The sequence below is a fragment of the Macrobrachium nipponense genome, chromosome 5 (assembly GCF_015104395.2).
Source record: "Macrobrachium nipponense isolate FS-2020 chromosome 5, ASM1510439v2, whole genome shotgun sequence".
NCBI lineage: Eukaryota > Metazoa > Arthropoda > Malacostraca > Decapoda > Palaemonidae > Macrobrachium > Macrobrachium nipponense.
Window position 1 is genome coordinate 104,009,010 of NC_061107.1, and position 22,205 is coordinate 104,031,214.

The 22,205-nt window shown below is 43.9% G+C and overlaps 1 protein-coding gene across 3 annotated transcripts in view; it reads left to right on the forward strand.

The window, feature by feature from the left end:
- Positions 1–246: 246 nt before the first annotated feature.
- Positions 247–22,205, forward strand: part of LOC135215565 (UDP-N-acetylhexosamine pyrophosphorylase-like) — a 173,703-nt gene continuing 151,744 nt past the window's right edge. The window contains exon 1 of one of the 3 annotated variants that reach the window (XM_064250421.1): positions 247–329. The gene's annotated coding sequence lies outside the window, so the exon portion shown is untranslated. The remainder of the gene's footprint in view (positions 330–22,205) is intronic. The other 2 variants (XM_064250419.1, XM_064250422.1) reach the window with 2 other exon arrangements.

A 22,205-nucleotide genomic window follows, 5' to 3' on the forward strand; every position in this document is an offset into this window, starting at 1 on the left:
AGACTGTCATTGTCTAGCGAGCCGAGTCATACGTGTCAACAAAGATCTATAATGGGCCTGGTCGATGTTTGAACTGATTTATTTTCGTACAGAAAGTCTGCTACGGATATATTCTGCTATTTATTGTGTTTTTTGAGTAAATAAAAGCTTAAGACTTTATTTTGCTTAGCACAACTTTGGTTTCGAGAAAATAAAGCCTATTTTCCACGATATGATATTTGTTGCTAATAGATGGCGCCAGTTATAATTTGACAACACAGCAGCAGACGAATTTTGTCTCCCATAGGAGCGGCCGCCCACCCGGTACTGTTCTGAAAGCTATGGTTATTGTAAGTCATTTCACTTACTCTTCATACAGTTATTCACGTTAGGGTTACGTAGTTAGATATGCTGTTATCAGCTGGAATGATAGAAAACCGTAATTGATGAAGAAGATAACATAGACCTTTGTCACTAAACGCTAGAGGCAAAAAGAAAGAAAGAAAAGGATGTTGACCTTATCTTGTACAATTTTACTGTAGACAGGCTTATGCTACCATTTCACATGAGCTCTTGGCTTATAGACATTTTGTCACGTTCACTGAAGTGTGGGTCTAGTTTTTTTTGTCAGTTTACTGTCTGCCGCTTGGATTATTGTAGGCTTTCATCGAAGATAGGCCTAGGAAACAAGTGCCTATGTATAGGCCTATAGCTAGCTATTACCCAAGGCATATCAGATTGCGAGGCTGAAACAAAGTTCCTGCTGACACAAGCCATAAGCAGACATCCTTTCATGGGTAATTGAAAGGGGTTATATATAGGTTACACAACCTATGTGCTCTGGATGTTGGTTAACTACCTAGGTCTACTACCTACCTATATCTTAATTTTACCAGACCACTGAGCTGATTAACAGCTCTCCTAGGCTGGCCCGAAGGATTAGATATATTTTTACGTGACTTGGAACCAGTTGGTTACCTAGCAACGGGACCTACAGCTTATTGTGGGATCCGAACCACATTGTATCGAGAAATGAATTTCTATCACCAGAAATAAATTCCTCTGGTTCCGCGTTGGCCAAGCCGAGAATTGAACTTCGAACCACCGGAATGGTAGCCAAGTGCGAAATGCACTCGGCCAACGTGGAACTTCTGGCTGTTGGTATCCACTCACATACCCCCGTTGGGTGGTAGCGCCGTCAGTGCACCTCATGAGGTGCAATGTAGGATTTACCTAAGGGTCTTTGCAGTGTCCCTTCAGCCTCTAGCTGCAACCCTTTTCATTCCTTGCGTTCCTTTTATTGTACACCTCTGTTCAAAATTCTCTTAATTCCATCTTACTGTCCATCCTCTCATATTGTGAGGTTTTCCTCCTGTTACACCTTTCAAACCTTTTCACTGTCAATTTCCGTTTCAGCACTGAATGGCCTTACTAGTTGCCCCAGTGCTTGGCATGTATGCCTAAAAATCTATATAAATAAAAAAGTTAAATCTACTCATAAACAAGTGGAGGTTACCTTAATACCACAACCATTTGAGATTTTGACTCTTATTTTTATCTAGGTATTTTAACTTTCATTTCCATGGGGCTGATACTAAACATGACCCCCATAGGAGTTGTGATATTAAAGTGAAAATTTATCAATTATTTGTATTATAATAAGGTGTGGATAGCATTTTCATTAAAATATTTATTGGAAAGTTTTATTATTTGAATACATATTCCATTTTAGGTCTGTTTATGGAGCCTGTGCAATTGTTATTCATGAAATACCTTCACCACCACCAAGAATAGACGTAATCAAAACTAACTGATACTATTAAATAAACGTAATCAAAACTGATACTATTAAATTTTAAACCATTTAAGATCTAGTAATATTATTAAAACGAGACTAATTGATTGAGTAGGCCCAAATAAGAAACTGACGTGACACTGCAAAATTGGTTATACTTATGTAAAGAGGATTAAATTACCATTTTTTTACTTGTATTTATTAAATGCATTTTTTATGATTGCATAAATATGTTATGGAAATAAAAGGATTATCATACTGTGACAAATCTCCTGGTGTCTTTTTACAAACACCTGCATGGGATGATTTTCAATGAACAAGCGAAACATTCGGTCACAATGGGCAAGACTTCCCTCGTTGTATGAATTTCTCAGTTTTGCCTGCTGTATGTTATTCCATAACGTTTCTGCTAACATCTGATTTCTCTGAGCAATAGTAATTGTTTTCATTGCATTTAGAGTGATCATCAGGCCTGTGTTGTTCACTTTTTCTGTTTATGTATTTTATTTTGAGGAGGGATTCACTGTCATCATCAAAATACAGTGTGCTGGATTTTGAAATGTCCTAGGTGATTATGTGAGTTGGTGCTCAGATGCAGTTTATAAGAATGTAAATTGTATTTTGTGATTTTGATTTTTCAATAATGCATATATTATCTATTTTCCTGATTTTTTTTTCAAGTTGGCTGTCATTGGAGAAGTCAACAGCAATTTATTTCATTATTTAAAATTATATGATAGTATTCAGTTTCAGTTTTCTGTAAATAAAACCATTGTGCTTTGTCTGTCAGTCTGCATTTTTTCTGTCAGCCCTCAGATGCTGCAAATTTTTATGTTGATCATCCACCCTCCAATCACAAAAAATACCAAATGGAAGCCCTGTAATCTTAGTAGCTTTTATTTTGTTCATGAAACTTACCTGACAGATATATATATAGCTGTATTTCTGACGTCCGACAGAATTTCAAAATTCGCGGCACACGTAGTGGGGCGGTCAGGTGGTAGTACCCATTCCCGCCGCTGGGCGGCGGATATCAGGAACCATTCCCATTTTCTATTCATATTTTTTCTGTCGCCGGTGCTGCAAACATCTGTTTACAGTACCTCCGTCTAGGATTTTTTCATTAACTCGCTTAATATTATCTGGATTGACTTTTGGTATCGACTTCTGGATTGTTGGATTGGCACGCGGAATAGTGGATTGGTTTTTGATTTTGGATTGGCTTTTCTAGATTCAGTATGTCTGGATCAAGTTCGGGAAGTTACAGAGTGTGTGTGAGGAGTGAATGTAAGGTGAGGCTTCTTAAACCTTCAGTTGATCCTCACACAGTTTGTATGGATTGCAGGGGGCATGTTTGCGTGGCGGATGATCGGTGCAATGAATGTAAGGATTGGATGATGATAAATGGAGGTTATGTATGAGACCTATCGGCGTAAATTAGAGCGCGATAGAGTCAGGAGGTCTTCCTCTAAGGGCAGCTCTACTAAAGGTAAGGATAGTAACATTCTCCTCCTCTACACCAGTAGAGTTGCCAACCTAATCAATCCGTTTTGTTGCCTTCGGGCCCCAGTGCTGTGTCTGGAGGAAGGTAACACCCTTCTCTGATTCTAGAGTCTATTCGTGCTCTCGAATCTAAAGTTTTGGCCCTAGAAACCGGCCCAGTGAAAGTTTGTGTCAGTGCCCCTAGTGTTGTGGAGGGGGCGTCAGATCGGCCCCATAATGCCTCTAGGCCTAGACCTCTTATCGGACTCCCAGGACTCAGGGAGTGGGTATGTCGAAAGCCGCAAGAGGGGTTTACGGGGCTCCACCCCACCGATCTGGCGTCCCTTCGGCAGGCCTTGTTGCTAAATCCCAGGCTGCCAAGGAGCGCGGCACGGAGCGCGTATCCCTGACAAAGATGCTTTTCGTCCTCCGAAGCGTCCATCCCCGCGCAAGGGGTGGAGCGCTCGGAGAGACTCGCGTCCGTTGAAAAGGACTTTTCGCTTTGAGGACGCTTCACGTCCTATGTCTCCTCTTTCGTCAGAGACGCTTATGACGCCTTTCCTCCTCAGAAGAGAGGAAGGCGTTCTACCGATGACGACGTTAGTTTCCACGCACAGGCGTGTTCACCTGAGAGGCAGATAGCTGTACCTGCTAGAAGGAAGGAGGCGTCCCCTCGCCCCTCGCCTTCTCGCAGTCTCAGTCCTGCCCCTTCTTTTGCTCCTTCGTCACCTACGAAGGATATCCTTGTGTCCCTTCAGGACCAGATTACGTCGCTGATGGCTCAGAGGACTTGGCCCAGCAGCAGTCGAGTCTAGGCGTAGGAAGGACGTTCGGCTGCCCGTCAAGAGGACGAAGCGGCCTCATTCTCTCTCAGCTCGCTCGTCTCTCTCTCCGCCTCCGGATCGTCAACGTTCTCGCTCTCCTAGCAGATACTTTTACTCGCTTCAGGAGAGGACGCTCGTCAAGACGGCTCGGCGTTCGAAAAAACCAGGACGCTTTACGCTCTCGGCAAGTAGCGGTTGAGGACGCTCGGCAGGACGCTCGGCGTGCTAGACAGGACGCTTTGAGTTCTCTTCAAGACGCTTTTAAGGACGCTCGGCAGGACGTCCACGCTCGCTGCCGTGTGAACGCTCGCCGTGTGAAGCGGACGCTTTTCGAGCGAAGCAGGACGCTTTGGAGCCTGCAAAGCAGGACGCTCGCTCTTCTAAGCAGGACGCTTTTGGCGCTGCTCTTCAGGAAGCTCGCTCTTCCTTTCGAAGGGGAGCTTCGGTTAAGACGGTTAACTTGGCTTCTAAGGATGCTTCTCTTTCGGAAGATGTCCGTGCATCTAAAGAGCAACGTACGGCTGCTTCCGTACCTGTAGGGGATACTCCAACCAACGGAAGTCTTTATTCAGGATTGAGCCTAAGGGACTTACTCCCTTCCTGATAGGCGTTCTCCAGTTCCTCTTAGGGAGGAAGGGGAGCATAGTAGTCCGGGGAGTTCCGTAGAGGAAGAACAGCCGGTAGCTTCAGCTGTCTCGGACTACAAGGTTCTTGTTAGGCTGTTGCGTTCAGCATTCGGAGACAAGTTCCAGCTACAGCCCCTAGGTCTCCTCCCTCACAACTTTCGTCGTCCAAGACCGTCAAGACCCCTGAATTCGTCGAAATGAAAACGTCTCTGTCGACCAAGAGGGCGTTTAAGAAACTCCAAGACTTTATGTCCAGAAGGAAGGATCAGGGCAAGACACTTTACTTTCGCCCATCCACCCTCTAGACTCGCAGGGAAAGGAGGAGTTTGGTATGAGACCAAGGAGGATGTCGGGATAAAGGTCCCTTCGTCCGCGTTGGGGGACTTCTCCAGTTTAGTGGACGCCCAGAGGAGGTCTCTCTTAGCGTCGGCTAAGGTGACCTGGACTCCAGTTGAGACTGACCCACCACTTGGAAGGGTCTTCTTCGTACCCTTAATGTTTAATTTCCTAGACTGGTGTCTGGGAGTTTTTGGACCGGCCAGTCTAGAAGTCCTGATTCGATCAGTCTGGGGGAGCTGTCCAGCGTGTTGTCATGTATGGACAAGGCCGTCAGGGATGGTTCGGAGGAGCTAGTTTCGAATTTTGGAACTGCTTTCCTAAAGAAAAGAGCATTGCTGTGCAATTTTACGGCTAAGTCGGTATCTCCGGCTCAGAAAGCGGATTTGCTCTTTGCGCCTCTTTCGGACCATCTCTTCCCCCAGGCTATGGTAAAGGATCTTGCACAGAGTTTGCAAGAGAAGGCGACCCAGGACCTCTTGGTTCAATCTTCAAGACGTCCAGCGGTTCCTTCCACATCAACTTTCAGCAAACCCCCGAAGAAAGTCAAACCCTTTCGCGGGGCACCCCCCTCGAGAGCAGCTCCCCGAGGGAGAGGTTTTTCAAGAGGAAGAGCTTCATTCAAACCGAAAACCAGCAAGTGAAGATCTCGTCCTTCAGACACCAGTCGGGGCCAGACTGGAATTCTTTGCGGAGTCTTGGAGGCAGAGAGGAGCGGACCCTTGGACCCTCAAGATAGTAGAACGGGGGTACAAGATCCCTTTTCTTCATCCTCCTCCTTTGACTTCGACTCCCAGAGACCTCTCTCCATCCTATCAGGGAGAGAAGAAAAGGGTTCTTTTCGATCTCTTAGACCAGATGGTCGAAAAAAGAGCGGTGGAACAAGTCCTGGACCTAGAGTCACCGGGCTTCTACAACAGGATTTTCCTTGTGCCAAAGCAGTCATCAGGTTGGCGCCCGGTCCTGGATGTGAGCAGGCTAAATCTTTTTGTAGAAAAGATAAAGTCAGAATTGGGAGAACGCCTCAGTCGGTGCTGGGAGACATTGAGACCTGGCGACTGGATTGGTGTCTCTAGACCTGCAGGACGCATACTTCCACGTCCCAGTCCACCCTCTGTCAAGGAAGTACCTGAGATTCGTCTTGGACAACAGGGTTTGGCAGTTCAGAGCCCTTTGTTTCGGTCTCAGCACGGCCCCAATGGTTTTCACAATGATTATGAGGAATGTAGCGAGTGGCTCCATTCGTCAGGAATCAGGATATCCCTCTACCTCGACGATTGGCTGATCAGAGCGTCGTCGAGGCAAGAAGTGTCTGAAGGACCTTCAGTTTACGCTAGCCCTAGCAAAGTCTCTGGGTCTGTTGGTCAACACCGAAAAGTCGCATCTGACCCCGACACAGTCCATCGTGTATCTGGGGATTCAGATGGATTCAGTGGCTTTTCGGGCGTTTCCATCCCAGGAACGGCAGCGACTGGGGTTAGAGAAAGTCGCAGCATTCCTAGAGAGAGAAGCTTGTTCGGTGAGGGAGTGGATGAGTCTGCTGGGCACCATTTCCTCACTAGAAAAGTTTGTCTCGCTGGGAAGACTGCACCTCAGGCCTCTTCAATTCTTCCTTGCGGAAGAATGGAAGTCGAAAGGGGACCTGAATGCGATCCTAAGGATCTCCAACGATGTAAGAGTTCACTTAAGATGGTGGCTCGACCCTCAGAAGTTACGAGAGGGCCTCTCCTTAAATCTTCTGAGCCCACCCCGGACCTAGTGTTGTTCTCAGACGCTTCCACTTCCGGTTGGGGAGCAACACTAGGGGGGGAAGAAGTGTCAGGCTCCTGGAGAGGGGAACAGGTAGCCTGGCACATAAATGTAAAGGAACTGGCAGCGATATTCCTGTCGCTGCAGTTCTTCGAAGAGAAACTGTCAAGCAAGGTTGTTCAAGTCAACTCGGACAGTACCACAGCCCTTGCGTATCTAAAGAATCAGGGAGGGACTCGCTCCAGATCCTTTTTCTCCTGGCGAAGGAAGTTCTACTATGGGCAGACGCAAGGCACATCAAGATCCTGACAAGATTCGTGGCAGGGTTCAGAATGTCAGGGCGGACCTTCTCAGCCGCCGGAATCAGCTGCTGCCAACAGAATGGACCTTGCACCAGGAAGTCTGTCAAAAGTTATGGAAATTGTGGGGACGTCCTCTAGTAGACCTGTTCGCTACATCGAGGACGAAGAGACTCCCTCTGTATTGCTCCCCGGTTATGGACCCGGGGGCAATTGCAGTGGACGCGTTGCTCTGGAACTGGACAGACCTGGATCTTTACGCCTTTCCCCCATTCAAGATCATGGGGGACGTAATGAGAAAGTTCGCAGCGTCAGAAGGGACAAGGTTGACTCTGATTGCTCCAATGTGGCCAGCAAGAGACTGGTTCACAGAGGTCATGACGTTCCTTGTGGACTTCCCAAGAACGTTGCCCCGGAGGAGAGATCTACTCAGACAGCCTCACTTCAAAAGGTTTCACCAAAACCTCTCCCGACTCTGGCCCTGACTGCGTTTCAGACTATCGAAAAGCTGGCCAGAGCGAGAGGCTTTTCAAAGGCAGCTGCGAGAGCAATCGCTAATGCTCGAAGAGCCTCTTCAAGAGCTGTCTACCAGTCTAAGTGGTCTTCCTTCAGGGCATGGTGCAAGAAGAAAGGAATTTCCTCTTCCACGACCTCTGTGAATCAGATAGCAGATTTCTTTCTCCATCTAAGAAATGTGCAAAAATTGGCAGTTCCTACAATCAAGGGTTATAGGAGTATGTTGTCTGCCGTTTTTCGCCACAGAGGAATGGACCTTTCCGACAATAAGGATCTGCACGATCTCTTAAGGTCGTTTGAAACTACCAAAATTCCACAAGCAAAGACCGCCCTCATGGAATTTAGATGTGGTATTGAAACATCTGATGCTTAGTCCCTTTGAGCCTCTCCACGAAGCTTCTCTAAGGGACTTAACGAGGAAAACGCTTTTCCTAACTTCTCTGGCGACGGCGAAGAGAGTTAGTGAAATCCAAGCGTTCAGTAGCCTAGTGGGTTTCAAGGGAGACAGCGCTGTCTGCTCGTTGAACCCTTCTTTCTTGGCTAAGAACGAGAACCCGTCTAATCCTTGGCCAAAGAGCTTCGATATCAAAGGAATATCGAGTCTCGTGGGTCAAGAACCAGAGAGAGCCCTGTGCCCTGTCAGGGCTCTCAAGTTCTATGTGAATAGGACTAGAGAGATAAGAGGTCCCTCAGGTAATCTCTGGTGCTCGGTGAAGAGACCGGATTTACCTTTGTCGAAGAATGCTGTTGCTTTCTTCTTGAGGGGACGTCATTAAAGAGGCTCATTCATCTTGCCAGAAGACTGATATGAGCCTCTTTAAAGTGAAAGCTCACGAGGTCAGAGCCGTAGCTACCTCTCTTGCCTTCCAAAGGAACATGTCTATCAGAGATATTCTTGATAGCACCTTCTGGAGGAGCAATTCCGTATTCGCCTCACATTACCTCCGGGATGTGAGGACGATTTACGAGAACTGTAGTTCTTTGGGACCTTACATTTCGGCAGACACAGTTTTGGGGGCTGAAGGTAGCTCTCTCTCCCTATCCTTAGCTTAGTTAGGTTAGTTTTTTGTGTTTTGTGGTTGATGGTGAGATCTTCTGTGAAAATCTCCCATTCCATAGTGTTAATTATCAGGGGTTTTTTTTGCTGTTAGCTTGGTCAGGTGGTGGTCGGTTGCTGTGTTTACTGCCATATGTTTGACCTAGATGGTCTTGTCCACATCGTGGTCAGCTCCCGTTGACAGAGCATCCAGAAAGCACCAGCACTACAGGTCAACACCTGGCTGGCAACTCTGATAAAGCATAAGCAGGCTTTTGGTGACAGTATCACATAGTCTACTTTGCTATCAGGTAAGGAACCAATAAGATAATCTTTTATTTTATTTTAAATTTCCTAAAAAATCCTAGTCTGTCTCTACCCACCATCCGAAGGTGTGATTCAGCTATATATATATCTGTCAGGTAAGTTTTCATGAACAAAATGTTATTGTTATAATACAATTAAGTTTGTTCATAACTACCTGGCAGATTATAATACTTAGAGTGCCCACCCTCCTCCCCTCAGGAGACAAGGGCCATGAATAAATATGAATAGAAAATGGGAATGGTTCCTGATATCCGCCGCCCAGCGGCGGGAATGGGTACTACCACCTGACCGCCCCCCCCACTACGTGTGCCGCGAATTTTGAAATTCTGTCGGACGTCAGAAATTACAGCTATATATAAGTATCTGCCAGGTAAGTATGAACAAACTTAATTGTATTATAACAATAACATTTTATTTAAGGTTAAAGTTAGCCATAATTGTGTCTGGCAATGATATAGGACAAGTCACCATTGGGCTTTGGTTAAACTTTCATGGGCCACGGTTCATACTTTAAACTGCCCAAGATGTTGGTTTGCATTTGTGAAGGCTCAAATGATGCTAAAGTTAATCAACAAAAATATAAGCAAATGCACTGAAGGTACCCTCATGACAACAAGATGACAATGCATGCTTCAAGAATACTGTGTTCTTTAATATTAGAGAACTGCAGAATTTACATACACATATGTAGACACAGAGAACTGTGATGTCTTGGCAAGATCATGCAGCTGTTGGTTCCTGACTATGCTGGAGACTTGGAATATTGGGATTATGTTTAATAAGGGCATTGACTTCTTTAAGGGATCATACATATGCTGCAATTGTGAGACTAGGCACCAGGGCACTCAGAAGAGGTATAGCACTCATATTAAATTCTCTTTTCTTGGATAAATCCATGATTTCTTCACCAATTGATGACTGCAACCTTGGCTATAAATACTTACTATCCTGAAATATTGAAGTGACATCCTACTTGTGTCAAAGGCTTTTTGCAAGAGATATTTGGATGTCCAGGGTATATGATGTTTAATCAGCAGTAAGTCCAGTGGTTTTGGATCTGTACTGGAAATTAATGTTATCTCCACAATCAAGCTCATAAATTTAAAGAAGACAACTTTCATTAAAGAGCAAGGTATGTACGTACTTAAATAATGGTCTAGTATAGTTGATGAACATCAGTGTGCAGTAGGTGGCTCTGCGCCTTTTAGAAGCAATATAGGTACTACTCTTCAGAAGTGCTTGTCACACTTTGGTGCTAGGTTTGACAGGCATGCAGCAAGATATCCAGATGGGGTCAAGGAGTAATCTGTAAACTAAAGAAGGGAGGAAGTAAATAGTAAGGCAATGAGGCTGCTATCAAAGGGATATTACTCGGGTACTAGTTATGGAGAACCTGAGAATTCCGTGGAGTGGAAACATAGGTGGTTTGCATTCCCTAGAAAGGCTAGAGGCTTCCAGTCTATACGTATATGTAAAATGTGTTTTGTTCATATGTGGAACAAGCCTTTGGTCTTAACAATAGGATAATCTAGCGCTAGCTGCAAACCGGTTAAAACAATCAAAGATTGTAAAACAAGGAATCTGTGGCATATGGCAACTCATGCATATACTACGTATACGGTGTATGTTTTGTTAACGTTCTTGCACATTACTGGTGTATATTGGGTGATGATTATAGAAAATTTGTTTTGGATCCTAATATATACACTTTATTAGTTTTGAAGGTTATAGTTTAATTGATGTCCACTGTCTCAGAATTTGTATACCAGTTTTTTTGAACAGCCACTAATTAAATATCCAAACCAACCTGAATTATTGTTATTGTCTAGTAAGAGCATATTTTATTTTGTTTCTGCAGGTTCAGTTGCACCCTAGAAATTTTTTTTATTGCACCAACATTTTACCCAAATCTTGAACTGAATAGTTATATACATTATAGGAACATTTAATATGTATCTTTATTTCTCTTTTAGTTTTATGTAACAGTTAAAAGTACTACATGTATGTTATAAATAGTAATAAGTTATGAAGTGCTGATTTAGCACAGTATTATATTTTATAAAAATATTAGAACTTTGTAGAGTGACAATCAGGAAGTTTATCTGGGTGGCCTCCGTCAACTCTTACAAGGTCACAGAGAGTAGTATTGTCAGGTTTTTATTGGTCTTAGAAGCCTTAGATGTGTTGTGGAGCTTTTGTTTTCATTCATATACCTACCAGTGGTATTTGTGAACTTATGAGGAAAAGAGAGGACTGAAGTATTTCTAGTCCATAGGTTGTTTCATTGATATTAAAAGATATTAAGATAGTGAAGTGATGCTTTTTTTGTGAGATTGCTTTATGAGCAAGATTGCTGGAGACAATGGTGCTAAGGCCTTGTACAAAGTTAAAGCATTTGAATCAGGTTTGTCAAAGATAATGTGTTACCACAGTGAGGCTTACAGTACATTAATGCATGCATTTATATTCATGTTTCAGTATACTGTATGGTCATCTGTAGTTGCTTGTTACCCTTCTGTTTTTATTGAAATTATAAAAAGAGCTTCAGGTGCCATTTCCACATTCTGTAGTACGTATACATAAATTTATATTGATTTGGTCCAGGTATATATGTGTATCAGGACCCCACTGAACAATGCTTAACTAGGGTGCTCAAGTGATGAATAGTATATCACAAGCTTATAGAAAATGGACAGTTTGTACTGTATATTACTATATAAAGCCTACTTAATGTATGTATTTACTGTATGTTTATTGTATCCTAATATATATACATGAACACACCTGTATTATATTTATGGTGACTCTTCTAGTGAGTGAGATGCCAGAAAACTTCCAATCATTCATTCATTCATTCTAGTGAGTGAGATGCATGAGAGGATGCTTCGCCACTCCAATAACCTGTTAGCCAGATATATTTAGGGCAGGAGGAATATTTTGACAGACCAGCTCAGCTTCCAAAGACAGTAAAGGAAGACAGAGTGGTCCTTGTATTGCTGTGTGATAGAAAGGACTGTTTAAGCTTCAAGGAACATCAGTAACTGACCTCTTTGCGACCAGGCTGAACTGTAAACTCCAAGTGTTCTGCTCTCCCTGAGCCGAACTGGAAGATGCCATCAAACTCCTCTGGGATAATGTGGATATGTAGCGTTCCCCCATTCAGTCTGATGTGCAAAGTGATCAAGTGAGTGAGTGTTGATCACTGCAGGGCTCAGAATGATCCTGGTAGCTCTTCATTAGCCAAATGCTGAGTGGTACTATCCTGATTTACTGTGAGGCATTCCTCCATGGCCTACTCTCCTTTGTTAACTGCAACTTCAAAAATATCATCATTTAGTACAAACCCTGTGGCCATACATTTGGGGTTAGCTAGCAGCTCCTGCAAGTGACAGGCTTTGCAGGACTGCACAGGAGATATCCAGGTACCTCAGAAGACCCTCGTCGAGCAGCATTTATCAAGGAAAGTGGGCCATCTTCTATGATTGGTGTCATATGAATCTCTCCAGTCAGAGCTGTCCAGTGGATCGTGGACTTCCATGTGCATCATTGAGACGTGCTCCTCTCACTCTCCATGGTGAAAGATTACTACTGTGTCATCAGCTACGTTTTTAGATTGAAGGACAGAGATCTCCTTGCTTTAGTGGAGTTATCTGTGCTCATGGGGGGCTTCGAGCAGTGTTGCCCTCCTTGAGAGCTTTGACCTCAAGATTTGGAAGTGGCTCTTATTCCTCTTATTCCTAGGCGCAATATGTGTCTTTGGCGGGAGGCCTTGGACCAAGATGGAGTGTATTGGTGATTTGCTTAGCCTATGCTGTCTAGTATTTAATGCTCTGAATCTCTTTCATTCTCTTTTATTTGTAAGATTGTGGTTAAAACTTGGAATCTGTCAGGTTCTGACAAGACGTAAGTGTCTTGGTTCCCTTTTTATGGGAATTTGCCGTTAGTTATCAGGGCTTTGTGACCAGCATCCACTTCGTATGCGCATGAGTTGCCAGATGCCGCAGATTCCTTGCTTTGCAATCTTTGATTGTTTTTTAACCTGTTTCCAGCTGGTGCTAGAAGATTATCCTATTGTTAAAACCTCAGGTTTGTTAGCTATGAAAAATACAAATTGATAAAAGATTTGCCATTTTATGCTCAGTGCAAGCTGTGAGGTATATTAAAGAGTGACCTGAACCCTTTATGCTAGAGTTTTAGTGAATATTTCTTCGTACCAGCAAGCACAAAAGGAGGCTTCCGGGAACACCCTCTCTTTCTAGCTTTGCGCTCTAATCAAACTAGCCCTCTTGTGCACAGGCGGAAAATATAAGGGTGTAAGGTACACGACTTTTCCCCTAGGCCAAAAAGAATACGCGCATCGAAAAGTTTTTTGGTAAAATTCAGTACGTCCAAACTGTAACTGATATACTCTTCTGGTAAGTGTTATTAAGTTGGCAAATGATTTAATTATTTCCTAAAGCAATCAAAACATCTTTACAAGGCTTAGAAATAATAAAAACAATGGGATGAACAAGAAATTTTAAAGAAAAATTGTAGATATTTTTTAGAAATAATGAAAAATATAAAAATTAGGTTTGGTGAGTTTTTTGTACCTAAATTGTGTAGAAATGTTTGATCTTTCATGTGGAAGCAATAATTTTGTTATAAATGTTTTTGCTAATGAGCTGTAATTGATTAAAAAATGCTGATTTTATACAGAGTGCAATTTTCACATTTGCGTCAAGTACATTTTTTATGATTGACATGTTTTTTTTTTGTGAATTTTTCCTAAAAATAACTTACACATGACGTGCCCGGCGCGTCATCTGTGCACTTACAGAAAAAATTTATTGATGTGCCATGCTTTATCAGATCATGATCTGGTGAAGTGGACAGTCATACATTTTAGGTATGAGCTTATGAAATCATGAATGTGGGACTCGCCCCTGCAGTTCAGAGCAACTTTCCTGAAACAAAGATTATGAAGGCAGATGTTTGGAGATGTCAGATCACTGTTACCTCCTTTTACCTAAAGGACATTGCCCACAAGTCCTTGGATACTTTCTGCTTTTGGTGATTAAATGACCTGTTGACCGGGTTATTTAATCACCCAAGTTCCTCTTGGACAAGGAAACATCCTCTCACATAAAGTTCTTAAAAGGCACAAGGCTTGGTTTAATGGTAGGCAGACTGGCTTCCCTCTTCCTTCTGTATTGTTTTTCTCCCTCTGTGAGACAACAGCTTAGAATGATGCATATTCTAGATTGGGCAAAGATTAAGGCTAGTTACACAATCAGGATAGTTTTAAGGCTTACCTTCCTGTGAGGTTAAGTACTATATAGTGTTTTTTTTTTAGAGATTTATTCCTGTTGTACCTAAATTGTGCATTGATGTTCTTAATATTGTAGTAGTATTTGAATTGTTGGAAGTTTAATTGGAGTGCAAATGATTGTTGTTGAGTAGGTGTTGTTGAGTAGGGTCACTGAACCTCAGTTCATAGTTAATTTGATATTTTTTGTATTTATTTTACTTTTTTACTTATATTTTGCTTTTGTTCATGAACCTTACCTGCCAGATATATATATAGCTGTATTCTCCGAAGTCCGACAGAATTTCAAAACTCCCGGCACACGCAGTGGTCGGCCAGGTGGTAGTACCCATTCCCGCCGCTGGGAGGCGGGCGTCAGGAACCATTCCCATTTTCTGTCAGATATTTTCTGTCGCCGGTGCAGCCAACAAGTGTTTTCTGCACCTCCGTCATTGGATTTTGGAACTCTTTTGGTCACTTGAGTATCCCGATTGATTTTTTGGTTATTTGATTTGGATCGGTGGTTAGGCATACGCTAATTGTGGATTGGTTTTGAATTTGGCTTGATTTTTCCTTAAACTTGAGATGTCTGGATCTAGTTCGACTAGCGCCAGAGTATGTGGTGTGGAAGAATGCAAGGTGAGGCTACCGAAATCTTCGGTAGACCCTCATACAGTGTGCGCGAATTGTCGGAAACATGTTTGTGTGTTTGATGATCGCTGCAATGAATGTGAGAGTATGTCTGATTCTGCGTGGAAGGCGTATGAATCATATGTGTCTAAAATAGAAAGAGATAGGGTAAGAAGGAGTGTAACGCAGTTACACATCCAAGTGGAATTTATCCCTCCTAAACCTGTGATGCCTTCGGGCCCTACATTAGTGTCTGTGGAGGGTAATACCCTATCAATGATTCTTGAATCTTTGCGTAGCCTGGAATCAAAAGTGCAAGCATGGTGTTAATAGTGCAGTGGTGTGTAGTGATAATGCTCCGAGTGTTGCGGAAGGGGGGTCGGACAACCGATCTGACGTTCCTTCGGCAAGACCTGGGGGCGCTTCCCAGGCTTCCAAAGTTCGTAAACGGATCTTGAAAGAGTGCTTTTCGTCATCAGAATCGTCCTCCCCGCGCAGCGGTTGGAGCTTTCGGAAGCGATCGCGCCCTTTGAAGAGGACAAAGACGATAGATGTCGCACAAGCGGCCGCCGCCTTTGATTCCTCAGAGGAGGACGCTGCACATCCCTTAGCCCCTTCTGTTTTGCGGTCGTCTCCAGAACAATTCGAAGACTCTCCACCGAAAAAGAGAGCAAAGGTGCAAGGTGTCGCACAGGCGACCGGCACCTTTGGTCTAAAGGAGAAAAACGCTTCACGTCCTTTCTCTTCTTCTGTGTTGCGATCGTCGCCGGAGAGGATGTCTTTTGACGACAATGCTTTTGAGCGCCCTGGTTGCGCTAAGGATATACCTGTGGCGGTCCATGTGAGAAGGAGGAGGGCTTCCCCTCGCCCCTCGTCTTCTCACAGGATCAGCCCTAAATCGAAGAAGATTGAGAATTTGCAACATCAAATTGCCTTATTAGTTGCAGAGAAAGAGGATAATTCACGTCACAGGAGGAAGGATGATAAACTGCCAGTCAAGAGATCCAGGCAGTCTCCTTCTCATCGCCTCGCTTTTTCTCCTGTTACCTCGCCTTCCAGATTTCGTGCACGAAGGTCTGCAGAGCACGACGTTAAGGCGGCAGCGAGACTTGACGCCAGGCCTGACGTTCGACTGGGCGCTCGGCTCGACGCCGGGCGGGACGCTCGGCTGGATGCCAGGCGTGATGCTCGGCAGGACTCTCGGCTGGACGCTCGGCTTGACGCCAGGCATGGCGCGCAGCTGGACGCACGACGTAATGTTTCTTCAGACATTCGCCGAGATTCGGAGGATAGTAATGAATCTCAAGAAGAAACTTGTCGGAGGAATTAACTGAAGAACAATCATCAGCAGTTATCTTCAGAATTACCAGGCTTTTGGTTCAATTGCTTTGCACCGCCTTTGAAGAGAAGTTTAAAACCTGAAGCCCCGCAGTCGCCTCCTTCACAATTGCTATCGTCTAAGGCTATCAAGACTCCAGGATTGTTGAAGATGGCTACTTCATTATCAACAAAAAGGGCTTTTAAGAAAATGCAGAATTGGATGGAGTCAAGAAAAGCCCGAAACAAGAACGCTTTCGCCCTACCCCCTTCAAGACTGACAGGTAAGGCAGGTCTTTGGTATGAGACAGGGGAGGAGATAGGTTTTAGAGCCCCCTCGTCGTCCCAAGGTGACTTCGCTACCTTGGTAGATGCACTGAAGAGATCCCTTTTGTCGACGACGAAAGTGCCCTGGACCCTTTCTGAGATGGACCATCATATGAAGGGACTCTTCCGTACGATAGAAGTTTTCAACTTTTTGGATTGGTGTTTAGGTCTTAGATAACCGGTCGCGTAGTCCTGATTCGCTTAGCCTCGAGGAGCTGTCCAGCGTGCTTGCATGCATGGACAAGGCCGTCAGGGATGGTTCGGAGGAGTTGGCTTCGCACTTCTGCACTTCGATTTTGAAGAAGAGAGCGGCCTATTGTGGTTTTACTGCAAAGGCGGTCTCTATCTCTCAAAAGGCAGAATTGTTGTATGCGCCTCTTTCGAGCCATCTTTTTCCTCAGGCTATGGTCAAAGATCTGGCTGTCAGTCTACAAGAGAAGGCTACCCAAGACCTCCTAGCTCAGTCGCAAAACGTACGGTTGTTTCTTCTACGTCGGCACGGGCGCAACCGTTCAAGAAGCAGAAGCCCTTTCGAGGTGGAGTTTCCTCGAGAACATCTTCTCGAGGAAGTACACGTTCCAGAGGCAGAGTCTTGGCTAAGATCAGAGGAAAGAAATGAACCAGATATCCTTCAGCCACCAGTAGGAGCCAGGCTTCGACTATTCTCAAAAGCTTGGATAGAAAGGAAGGCGGGACAGCTGGTCGCTCAACGTCATCAAGCGGGGGTACAAGATTCCTTTCTTGAAACCTCCCCCACTGTGCACGACACCCAAGGATTTATCCCCTATTTACCATCAGGAGAAGCAACAAATCCTTTTCGATCTGCTCGAGCAGATGTTGGAAAAGAGAGCGGTGGAACAGGTCGTAGACCTGGAATCTCCAGGCTTCTACAACAGGATATTCCTGGTGCCGAAACAGTCAGGAGGTTGGCGACCAGTCTTGGATGTGAGCAGTCTGAATCGGTTCGTACAGAAGCAGAAATTCAAGATGGAGACACCTCAGTCAGTTCTTGGGACCTTAAGACCAAACGATTGGATGGTTTCATTAGACCTCCAAGACGCGTATTTCCACGTCCCCATCCATCCACAGTCGATGAAGTATCTTCGGTTTGTCCTAAAGGGACAGTTTATCAATTCAGGGCGCTTTGCTTCGGATTGAGCACTGCCCCTATGATCTTCACGACTTTAATGAAGAACGTGGCGAGGTGGCTTCATCTTGCAAATATCAGAGTCTCTATGTACCTGGACGACTGGCTCATTCGTGCCTCCACTCAAACGCGGTGTCTGAAGGATCTTCAAACAACTTTATCGTTGGTGAAGTCCCTGGGACTACTGGTGAATTTCGAAAAGTCACATCTGATTCCAACCCAATCCATCTTGTATCTGGGGATTCAGATGGATTCAGTGGCTTTTCGAGCTTTTCTGTCCCAGGGACGTCAGCAGCAATGTTTAGACAAAGTGACAGCCTTCCTAAGGAAAGATTCGTGCTCGGTGAGAGGGAATGGATGAGCCTGCTGGGGACCATTTCCTCGCGGAGAAGTTTGTTTCCTTGGGGAGACTGCACCTCAGACCCGCTACAATTTTTCTCAAGGAAAATTGGAAAGAAAGCAAGAATCTGGATATGAGCTTAAAAATTTCAAGAGGTAAAACATCACTTAAAATGGTGGCTAGATCCAGTGAAGTTGTCGGAGGGCGTGTCTCTCAAGCTTCAGAGCCCCGACCTAGTGTTGTTCTCCGACGCGTCCACCACGGGGTGGGGAGCAACATTAGGGGGGGAAGAAGTGTCAGGCACCTCGAGAGGGGAACAGGTGTCCTGGCACATAAACCTAAAGGAAATGGCAGCCATCTTTTTAGCTCTCCAGTTTTTCCAAGAAAAAGTCTCTCATCGAATAGTCCAAGTCAACTCAGACAACACCACAGCTCTGGCGTACTTGAAGAAGCAGGGAGGAACACAGTCTCGGTCCCTTTTTGCACTGGCAAAGGAGATCTTGCTGTGGGCAAGGGCACTGGACGTCACGATCCTTACAAGGTTTGTAGCAGGAGTAGAGAACGTCCGGGCAGATCTCCTCAGCAGACGAGGTCAACTTCTGCCAACCGAGTGGACTCTGCATCAGGAGGTATGCCAAGAGCTGTGGGGGTTATGGGGACGTCCGCTAGTGGACATCTTTGCGACGTCCAGAACGAAGAGGCTTCCACTGTACTGCTCCCCAGTACTCGACCCAGCGGCAGTGGCGATAGACGCACTTCTCTGGGACTGGACGGGGATGGACCTGTACGCCTTTCCCCCGTTCAAGATCCTAGGGGAAGTCATGAGAAAGTTTGCGGCGTCGGAAGGGACGAGAATGACTTTGATCGCCCCGTTCTGGCCGGCGAGACTGGTTCACAGAGGTCATGGCCTTCGTAGTAGACTTCCCGAGGACGCTTCCAGTAAGGACAGATCTACTCAGACAGCCCCACTTCGAGAGGTACCACAGAAGTCTCTCCGCTCTGAGTCTGACTGCATTCAGACTATCCAAAAGTTGGCCAGAGCGAGAGGCTTTTCTAGGTCAGTGGCGAAAGCTATCGCCAGTGCAAGAAGAGCTTCATCCAATGCAGTGTACCAATCGAAGTGGGCAGTCTTCAGGAGTTGGTGCAAGAAGAACGGCATTTCCTCCACCACGACCTCTGTGAGCCAGATTGCTGACTTCCTTTTATATCTTGAGAAGGGATCTAAAACTTGCAGTCTCTACAATCAAGGGGTATAGGAGTGTGCTTTCAGTTGTCTTTAGGCACAGAGGCCTGGATTTGGCGGACAACAGAGACCTTCACGACTCTTGAGATCTTTTGAAACAACGAAGGTTCAACAACCCAGGTTTGCCGTCTTGGAACTTGGATGTAGTTCTGAAGTTTCTCATGTCCAGTCCATTCGAACCTATGCATACGGCTTCCCTGAAGGATGTTACTAGAAAAGCTATCTTCCTGACTGCTCTGGCGACGGCGAAGAGAGTCAGCGAGGTACAAGCGATTAGCAAATACGTAGCTTTAAAGGTTAATAACGCGGTTTGTTCCTTGAGCCCAACGTTTCTGGCAAAAAATGAAAATCCGTCCAACCCTTGGCCTAGGACCTTCGAAATTAAAGGGATGGCCGAAATCATTTGGCGCGAGCCAGAGAGAGTTCTGTGCCCTGTCAGGGCTCTAAAATTCTACCTACAGAAGACTAAGGATTGTAGAGGTCTTTCGGATAACTTGTGGTGTTCGGTAAGGAAGCCAAATGTACCAATGTCGAAGAATGCTTTGGCTTTTTTCTTGAGGGACACCATCAAGGAAGCGCATTCATCCTGTCAAGACAGTGATATGAAAATGTTGAAGGTGAATGCGCATGAAGTGAGGGCTATTTCTACGTCGGTAGCCTTCCAAAAGAACATGGCACTTAATGACATCTTGAATGCCACATTTTGGCGTAGTAATTCAGTGTTTGCCTCTCACTACCTTCGGGAGGTGAGGACTACATACGAGAACTGTTGCTCTTTGGGCCCATATGTCGCAGCAGACACTATATTGGGTACAGAGAGTAGCACTCTTCCTATCATTTAGGAAATAATATGTTAGTTTGGACTTTTTAATTTTATTTCTTTTTATTTTTATGTGTAGTTTATTATGCTTATTTAGGTGTTTAGTTTATTGTGGTCTTGGGTCGGCCGCCTTAGGCGGACTTCCCTCCATTAGCCTTGGTTATACGAAGTTTAACCAGATAGGCTAGGTCAGGTGGTAATGTTTTTGCTTCGCCCTCATAATAGGGTAAAATGTTTTTGTCACATTGTGGTCATGTACCCGTTGACAAATCATCTGGAGCGCACCAGCTATATAGGTCACGTCCTTGCTGGCACCTCCAGTGAAGCATTAACAGCATTCGGTGTCTAATCAACACCTATATGATCTGTCACATTGTGGTCACGCTCCCCGTGACAGTTCATTAGAGCACACCAGCTACACAGGTCACGTCCTTGCTGGCACCTCTAGGAATGCATTACCCAAAAAATTGGAGGTCTTATATATAATGTAGGATCTAGTTGTTTTGTGGTCACGCCCCCGTTGACAGATCCTCTAGAACTCAACCTTGCTGGAGTCTCTAGTAAAGCAGAAGCAGACTTGGGTGACGGTACTCACGAAGTCAGCTATGCTAACAGGTAAGGAACCAAGATATCAATCATGTAAATGGAATTGTTTCCCAAAATCCGAGTCTGTCTCCCCCTTCCTCCAAAGGTGGGATTCAGCTATATATATATCTGGCAGGTAAGGTTCATGAACAAAATGATATTGTTATGATACAATAAAGTTTGTTCATACTTACCTGGCAGATATATATAATCAAAGTGCCCACCCACCTCCCCTCAGGAGACAGTGGCACTAGAAATATCTGACAGAAAATGGGAATGGTTCCTGACGCCCGCCTCCCAGCGGCGGGAATGGGTACTACCACCTGGCCGACCACTGCGTGTGCCGGGAGTTTTGAAATTCTGTCGGACTTCGGAGAATACAGCTATATATATATCTGCCAGGTAAGTATGAACAAACTTTATTGTATCATAACAATATCATATTTCTTGTACTTATTTATATTCCTATGTTATTTCTATTGTAAATCATTCTTTACTTCTCAGTTTCCCTTAATGTATTAGACTGCATCTCCTGTTATAGTCCTTGGAAGTCTCATTCTGTTTTTCCAACTAGGGTAGCAGCTTGTCATGCAATAATGATAAAAATATTAGATGAAATGTTCATTATCTGACATTTAAGTTTTTTGTTGATCAGCAAATATTTATAGTATGCACTGATGAGTCCTGGATACATGAGTAGTTACTGTTATTCAGACTGAGTGCTTGTCTTGTGTTAGACAACTTCCAAGTCTGTATATAGAAAATCAATTTAAGTACCACTTTTGTAATGGTAGAATAGGCTCCTTATAATTACAGAATCATGTAATTTCCTAGTTAAGTACATTATGTGTTTATGTGCAGGAAAAGGTTGGTAGAGTGAAGTGTTGATAAAGTGTGGTAGTTAAGAAATTGATGGTCATAGGTGATCTGATAAAACTGAATTTCTCGTTGTATGAGATAGTAAATGCAATTACGTATATCAGAAGTTAATATATGGAGCATGTTAAATAATGGAAACCTGTATTTATGAATAAAAAAACACTAAAATCTAAATATAATGTCTGTACATTAGGATTTCATGTTGGTAAAATATATGACTTTCAAAATTTTATATGGAAGATACAAAACAGACTTATTTTATTCTCTTGAATAAGATGCATATACTAGTAGTGATTTTTCAGTAAGATAAGAATATACGTATATATATATATAATATATATATATATATATATATATATATATATAATATATATATATATATATATATATATATATATATATATATACAGTAGACCCTTGACTTCACGAACACAATCCGTTCCTAGACCTTGGTCGTGTTCCAAATTGTTCGTGACTCGGAGCTAATTTCCCCATAAGGTTTAATGGGAATAATATTAATTGGTTCTCGACCCCTACGAAACCAATATATATTATGTATATTTTGCCTTATTTTACACAGATAATGTAAAAGTCAGTGTAAAAAACCTTAATATATCTAATAATATAATTTAAAAAATGGTAAACTAACACTATAAAAACG